Genomic DNA, 7,698 nt, shown 5'->3' with positions numbered 1-7,698 from the left:
AAACTGGTCAATCCGATTTGATTTTTAAAACCATAGTTTCTACTCCTACATTTTTGTCAACTAGGTTTTTGGCGGACTTGGTAGAGTAAAAAACAAGTTGTCCTAAGGTTTTCAAATTTAAAATCCTAATCCATACTTTTAGAGTACATTTAGTTGGAAGGGTGGAAAAATGGGAGGATAGAAAATGGTAAAAAGATAGAAAAGATGCAACACCCACCATACTTAAAGTTTTTTTTTTTTTTTTTTGAGACAATACTTAAAGTTAATTTAATTGTTTCTAGAGTGAAATTGATGAATTATTTAATTTATTTTAAAGGTGGTATTATTTTATATTATGATACTTACAAAGAAAAATAAATAAAAGGAAATGTAACGTAAAAAGTTATTTTATAGATTATTCATATTAAACTTTTAGTCTCCTTATCAGTTAAGGAAAATGATAAAAGATTAAAATCTATTTGGATTAGAGTTCTAACCTATCTAAACAACCTTAAGTTGAGTTTAATTGGGAACTAAAGTCTTGGAAGCTTATTTAAGTTTTATGGGCTTCTTAGAGGCTAAAGAGATAAGTTTTAGAGGGTTTTAAATTCCAACTCAAGTAGTAAACATTAATTCTGGCCCAAATAGGAAATTTTTTTAACGTGTAAAGCTGGATTTATTTAAGAGTACTAATTAGAGTGGGATTGATCTTCCTAGACTAAATTGGAGTGTTATTTTAAAAGTGTATATATATATATATATCAACCAACAAGTTAGCAACCCAATTTTCACCCTCACACCACACTCCAGCCAAATTTTTTACAACCTTTATCTGATTTCTCTGAAACCTTTGTGAGGCCCAACTATGGAAATAGCAAGAGTTTTGGTCTCCAAATTTTAGCCATGGAATTAGATCTTTGTTGCCATAATTTCTCCTCTTGAGATAGAAGAATTCGTATGCCACCCTTCAGCTAATGAACGTGATCTGCACTACCACCATTAATAGCTACCCATTCTACCTTCTTTAACTATTGCCTTTTATCAATCAGTTTGCATACTATATTTCCAAACGCCACTCTACTCCACTATTTTAGCTTAATCTGGCATTGCTATAAATTTTCTTCCACCATTGCCACGGAAACTTCCACATTTTCACTCCTCCAAGCTGATTTGACCATGGCATGACAACCTTCCTTTTCCAACCAAACTTGTTCAAATCTCCAAGGTTTCTATCGCTTAGGAGTGATACCTAAAGGGAGGATAATGAGAGGTTTATGGTCTAAAGTACCACACTCTAAGTGCATAACCTTGGTAGCTAGAAACATAGAAATCCAATCATCATTTGCTAGAGCTCTATCAAGTCTTTCCCACATCGTAGTTTCACCCATAATCTGCCTACTCCAAGTAAACTTGCTGTCTACATAGCCCAAGTCAACAAAACCACATTCATCCACCAAATCTCGAAAATCCTACATTTTTTGAAGGGCCTCGGTCTACCCCCCAACTTCTCATGTGTCTTACAAATTTAGTTAAAATCACCTCCTCAAAACCAAGGGAGATCACATCGTTGACCCAAGCTTCTCAATAAATCCCAAGATTCACCATGTTTATATGTTTCAAGGGCACCATAGATCCCAATGAACCTCCATGCATTTACCATCCCCTTATTGATAAGAGCATTAATTTGATTAAGGGAAGACATTTCCACCCAAATATCCAAGTCACCATTCCAAAGTAGGGCCAAACCCACACCCCGATTTTCATTAGTCATACAATGATTATGCTTAAAACTCAATTTCTTCAACACACCATGTAGCCTTGCTTCATCCAGCCATATCTAGGCTATAAACACGGCTATAGGATCATGTGCCCATTCTAAATCACCAAGTTCCTAAATTGTATTTAGGTTTCCAAGCCTACAACAATTCCAACATAGAATACTCATTGCCCCATGGGACTGGGAACCAATCGCCGCAAAACCCTTTGAATTTTCCTTGTAGCCAATGGAAACCACTCTTTCTTTATTTTTTTTGGTAACCTGTGGAGAACATTGTTAGAGGAGGGGGATCATTTCTGACTCGATAGTGGATCAAAACTATTGCCTAAAGGAAGCTCAAATCATACCAATTTTTTCCATTTTGGGGTTTGCACTTTTTTTTTTTTTTTTTTTCTGAGTCTTTAATTTTCTATGATTTGAAATATCTAAGAGAGCACTAATTGGGGTCAAGAGGTCAGAGGGAATAGGGGGGTCTTTTGTGCTAAAGTAGATGGTGTTACAGTTGGTTCTTGGTCAACTTCCACAAGAGCCATCAGAGTAGACTCCCTAGTAGGAAAGGATTCCTCAATAATACCATCATGGTTCATAAAATTATATTTCCATAAATCATGGTCAATCCCCTTAATTTGCATATCAAATAAATCCCCAACATTAACATTTCCCTCGAATCCTATAGGAATATCTTCGAGAATTGAATTTTTTGGGAAAGAAGGTGAATTTGAAATTACCTCAATAGAGGGAGTTTCCTTATCAACAAACTAAATTGGGGGGGATCATCTGAATTAATAGCTGGAGCCACCGGGGACAAAGGCACCTTAGGGAAGGGTCTGGTGGCTTTTTCTTTCATCTTATCATAGAAACCCGGCATAGAGATCATGGTTTTCTTTGAAGCGAGAATCAATGCTGCTCAAAACCAAGAACCAAATTATTGAGACTCAGTAGATAAAGTACCTACACTATCTACCCAAAGATTGCAATCCTTATCAAGGTGAGTGAGACAGCTACACCAATAACAAATATTCAGCAATCTCTCATATTTGAACGACACCCAGTCCCTAACCTCATCATCCAGAGACATAACTCTTCCACGACTAAGTGGTTTGGACACATCAATGGTGACTCGCACTCTCATAAAAATACCATTCTCGCCATCCACATTCCCCTGACTGGAAATAAAATAAAATAAAATAAAAATCCCAATGCCTTAGCAAATGCCCTCCACTACTTCCCTATTCATGAATCTAATAGGGATATCGTGGACTTGCATCCAAAAAGTGATCAACTTGAAATCTAAATCACGAATATTCCTGACCTTATTATACCTTTGAATTATACCAAGGTGTTTATCAAAACTCCACAGTTCGTTCACAAAAACCTTATTAGTTTTAAGCTTATTATCAAAAATAAAAAGGAGAATATTGTTACCTAAATCTTTAATCTTAAAGCCATTCCTAGACCTCCAAAGTTGTTTGAAAGTCCTGGCTACAGCTTCCACATTCAGAGTGCGCCTCATATAGAAATTAGCTGCAATAATAAACTTTAGAACCTAGCTCTTTATGTAGATGGAAGCTGCCACCCTCCTGATTAGAGAGAGACATATGACTCCAAGTTTTGGTGATACCTTCCATGACGAAAAGTATTTCCCAAACCCCAAAGAATAAAAACCCACAAGCCCTACAGATAAACAAATATTTATCCAAGGGAACAAAAGAATCCTTACACATAAGGAACAAAATTCTACAGCCCTAGGAGAAGATAGAAGCACCACCTTTCACTAGCGGACAGAGAAACTCCAGGTATTAATCAGTTGAATATACTTGTGGTTTTTTTTTTTTTGGAAAACTATACTTGTGGAAGCTAGTAATAGGTATATGTATTACAATTATATTTATATATGACACTATATATTTTAAAATTTATATAAAAAAAAAAAAAGATATAATAAGATTGTAATGGAGATTAAATATAGAATTGAATTTAAATTCAATTGAAAAATACTTGTAAAATTGTGAAGTTTTGAAAGTTTATGTAGCATAGTATTATGAAGTCAACTAATAGTCGAATTTCTTTAATTTTACATAGATTATTAAATCCTATAATCTGGAAGTAACCATGTAATTTCAAAAATAACAAATTGAATCTCAAAAATTTTAAAAATTTTAACAAATTAAACCATATAGTTTCACCCCCAACCTATATTAAACTCTAACATAGTGTTATTCTACTTGCTACAACAAAATTGACTTTTTTCAAGGGTCAAAAATCCTTGAAAAAGATATTAAAAAACCTCAAGAAAAATTATTTAAAAAATATAATCGACCCTTGATAACCTTCGAAACTTATACCGTCAAAAATGAAATTTTGAAGTCCTTCATGACCCTCAAAACAACTGCTCTAATATTATTTTAAGGGTCAAGAGACCCTTAAATAACCTTATTTACCAAAGGCTAAAAGATTTACATGTACAACCCTTGATAAATAAGGTTATTTAAGTGTCTCTTGACCCTCAGATAAGATTTTCTTTTTACTTTTTTTTTTTTTTTTTTTTTGGTGTTAGTACGGGTTTTTGGACATACTACAACTAAATACATCAAAAGTCCAATGTACTATAACCAAATACAAATGTAGAAGATAAATTCATTTAGCTGAAGAACTAACTTAACAGTTTTCTAAGCCACAATTCACCATTCTTATTATAAACACAATATATTGCCTCAAGTGCTTTGGTTCGAACAATCACATCAGGGTTTGAAGTAAAATTAGAAATGAGAGGTTCTAAACCATTTGCTTCCATGACTAGTTATTGACTACGATGATTGTTTTGGATAATAGTTCTTACAAATTTTGTAACCTTTGCATGAATATTTGAGTGGGAGTTTTTCAGGTAACAAAGGAGAGGAACCAAACCACTAATTGAGTGAAGATCTGTAGCATATGCATTCACAACCAAAACATGAGGCATAATACTCTTGACATAACTAAAAACAAAGGATAGGAAAAATGTGCACAACAAGTATATACAAATAACTAGCTATACAAAAAAACCAACCCTTCAAATTCTCTTTAACTCAACTAAATCAGTAGTCAGACTGTAAGATAAAGGAAAGAAAAGCTTGCAGAACAAGAATATATAAATGGCTAACTAAATTAATTTTTATCTATTACAAACAAGTGAATTCACATTTTTCCCAACTAAACTCACTCATGCTCCATCCAGTTCCATCTAGAGAGTCACCATTTTTCCCAAGGTAGTTCAAGTAGTATTGATTGTCAGCCACCTAAACATAAGTTAGCACATTTAATCATTGTTAGCATCATTGAGCCATAACTTACATTATAGAGCCAAGATATTGAGCACCAAGAGAATCACATAGCTTAATTATTTTCTATTTAACCCAACTTCCACTAGATAAACATAAATTTACTAATTCCAATATATATATATATATATATATAGTACTCCCATCTTACTCTAGCAAATCCCAAAAAAATAATACTTGCCTTGTGCATCTAGATATACCCAAAGAAAAAAAAAGTAAGAAAGTGTGAGAAAACAAACCTAGAAAGGAAGCTAAGACTAATCAAAGCAAAGCTCAATAATTTAGTCTTAGCTTCCTTTCCAGGTTTAAAATCCATTAAAGATTTGCAAAGCAAAACTTGTAAATTTAAAAACAACCATAATTTTCCATATAAAGAAAGACTATTAGAAGCAATTAAGGACCCAAATTTTTCTTAGGAATTTTGTTGAGAAAAATCTAGTAGAAGATGTGAAAGTAAACAAACAAAAACAAAAAGGTAGATTTGAATGTGGGTGGAAGAAACAGAGAGTTCTATATCTCAATGACAAGGACCTTAACAAAAACACAAATCTTAAACTATAACAATATTCAATCAATGCAAATTAGTTACATAACCATGGAAACTAGGGGTGTGCAAAACTTTACCGGAGCCGACCAAACCGACCGGCGCCGACGATACCGTCCCGACTGTAGCGCCGACCGAATGAGCCGAGGCCGGCGTTCGGACTTCACCCTCTGTTCCGATGCCGGTGCGGTGAAATCACCGGATTGAGAAATCTGAAACCGATGCGATGCCGAACCGAACCGATAGGATACAGGATCTGTCATTCTGAAATTTTTTTTTTTTATGAAGCTGTAAAACGACGTCGTATGTAACTTATGTATGGGTGTTATTTAAAAAATAAAAGCAAAACGGTGCGTTTCAGGCTAGGTTTTCAGATTCTCAGGGTATAAGTTCATATTTTTCTCTTAGAATCTTTTAACTCTCTCTCTCGCTCTCAAGTCTTGTCTAACGCAGAACAAGTGAACAACGGTAAGCTTTTTCGTCTGTTTTCAGTTTTGTCTTTGTGTTTTACTGTTTTTTCCTTTTCATTTGTTTGGGAAAGCTGAAAGCATGAATGATCAAGTAGAAACTAGAAACCAAAACTTCCTTTGTTGACACACTTCCCAGTTCCCTCTAACCCGAGAAAGTAGAAACCAATCCATGGTGATTTGTTTGAGTAAAGCTTTAGCAGCTAAGGCAATACTACTGCTTTAGCACCTTTTAAAATCTCTCAATCTGGTGTGACTGTGTCCGTGGCTTTAGCAGCTAAGGCAATACTTCCTTTGTGTGACTGTGTGTCTGTCTCCGTGGCTTTCTATTTTGTGGGGGTCCATTGTCCAACTCCAAGTAGTTGCTGCCTGTGCTAGTGTGCTAGCCTGCTTACATATATAAATATAATATTATATTAAGTTTGGATGCTTATGTATATAATATTAACTATTAAGGTTGGCTGTTTGTAGGCTGTAGCTGCTTACATATATAATCTAAATTTTGTAGGCTGTTTGTAGTTTGGATCATTACTATTTGTTGAATAGATTTTTTTTTATGTGAACATATTTTTTGCACATGTTTTTTTTATGTGAACAGATTTACTTGAAATCTTGAATAGGTTGATATATTGATATTGAGCTTGAAAGCCCAATTTTTTTATTTAAAAAAAATAATTTTTTTTTAATATTTCAAACCGACCAAACCGACTAAACCGACCGCAAAAACCGTACCGCTATAGGTCGGAAAACCGACCCTAAGCGGTATGCATCGGTTTCAATTATGAAAAAACCGATCTCTATCGGTTCGGTAATAAATTTGAAAAAAAACCGCCCTTACCGAACCGCGCACACCCCTAATGGAAACTTGGACATTCTCCATAGCAAGGAAGGTTGTTTTGAGAAAGCTTACATTGTATGTTTCCAAGAAGTGTTCATTTCCAAATGTGACAAACTTGTAAATTCATGTGAATATTGGTGAGATGGAAAGATGGTGATACATTTTGCAGTATTATTAGCCCAAAGCCTCCTACAAAAAAAAAAAAAAAAAAGGATGGTGGACCTTGGGACCTTGATGCAAAAATCTTAACAGGACCTGCATAATATGAGCCCAATAAAATAACAATTAAATGCATTCTAGGTTAACGATAAAAATGCATCTGTAAGTGCCTAAATAATAATGCATGTAAGGAATAAGATGACATCAAGACTTCACCTCTAGAGCACAAAATCCCTTGGTTCCAACACAAGGGCCTTCTCTTTTTCATTTTGGAACCCCTAGAAATATCTAAAGCAGTTAGTAGATAGAAACTTCTGAGGTAACTACTCAATGTGTTGTATCTGCCTACACACCTATGCTTTTCAGTAACCCAACACCAGCAGATTACAAAGGCATTGGGCTCAGATAAGCAATTTCTCTGTCAATCTTGCTTAGAGGAGTAGCAATTTTTTTGTCAATCATGTGTGAGATTTGATGGAAATTAGAGATGAGTGCAGCGGAAAATAAGTTTTAAACGGATCTACTTCATTCGATATTGATAACACGTACTAAGTAAATTTCAGAATTTGAGAACAAGAGATCGTACCTTGAAGCGGTGAATTTCAAAAACGAAG

General features: G+C 34.5%; 1 long non-coding RNA gene across 1 annotated transcript; it reads right to left on the bottom strand.

The window, feature by feature from the left end:
* Positions 1 to 4,710: 4,710 nt before the first annotated feature.
* LOC136066891 (uncharacterized) lies at positions 4,711 to 5,789 on the bottom strand. Its single transcript, XR_010628420.1, has 2 exons — positions 5,701 to 5,789; positions 4,711 to 5,034 (listed from the first exon to the last, which is right to left on the bottom strand). It is a non-coding gene; the product is annotated as an uncharacterized LOC136066891 (long non-coding RNA).
* Between the last annotated feature and the right edge of the window lie 1,909 nt (positions 5,790 to 7,698).

Source organism: Quercus suber, unplaced genomic scaffold (assembly GCF_002906115.3).
Source record: "Quercus suber isolate HL8 unplaced genomic scaffold, Cork oak 2.0 scaffold_50, whole genome shotgun sequence".
In the NCBI taxonomy this organism is placed as follows: Eukaryota; Viridiplantae; Streptophyta; class Magnoliopsida; order Fagales; family Fagaceae; genus Quercus; species Quercus suber.
This window is presented reverse-complemented; position numbering and strand designations above follow the sequence as displayed.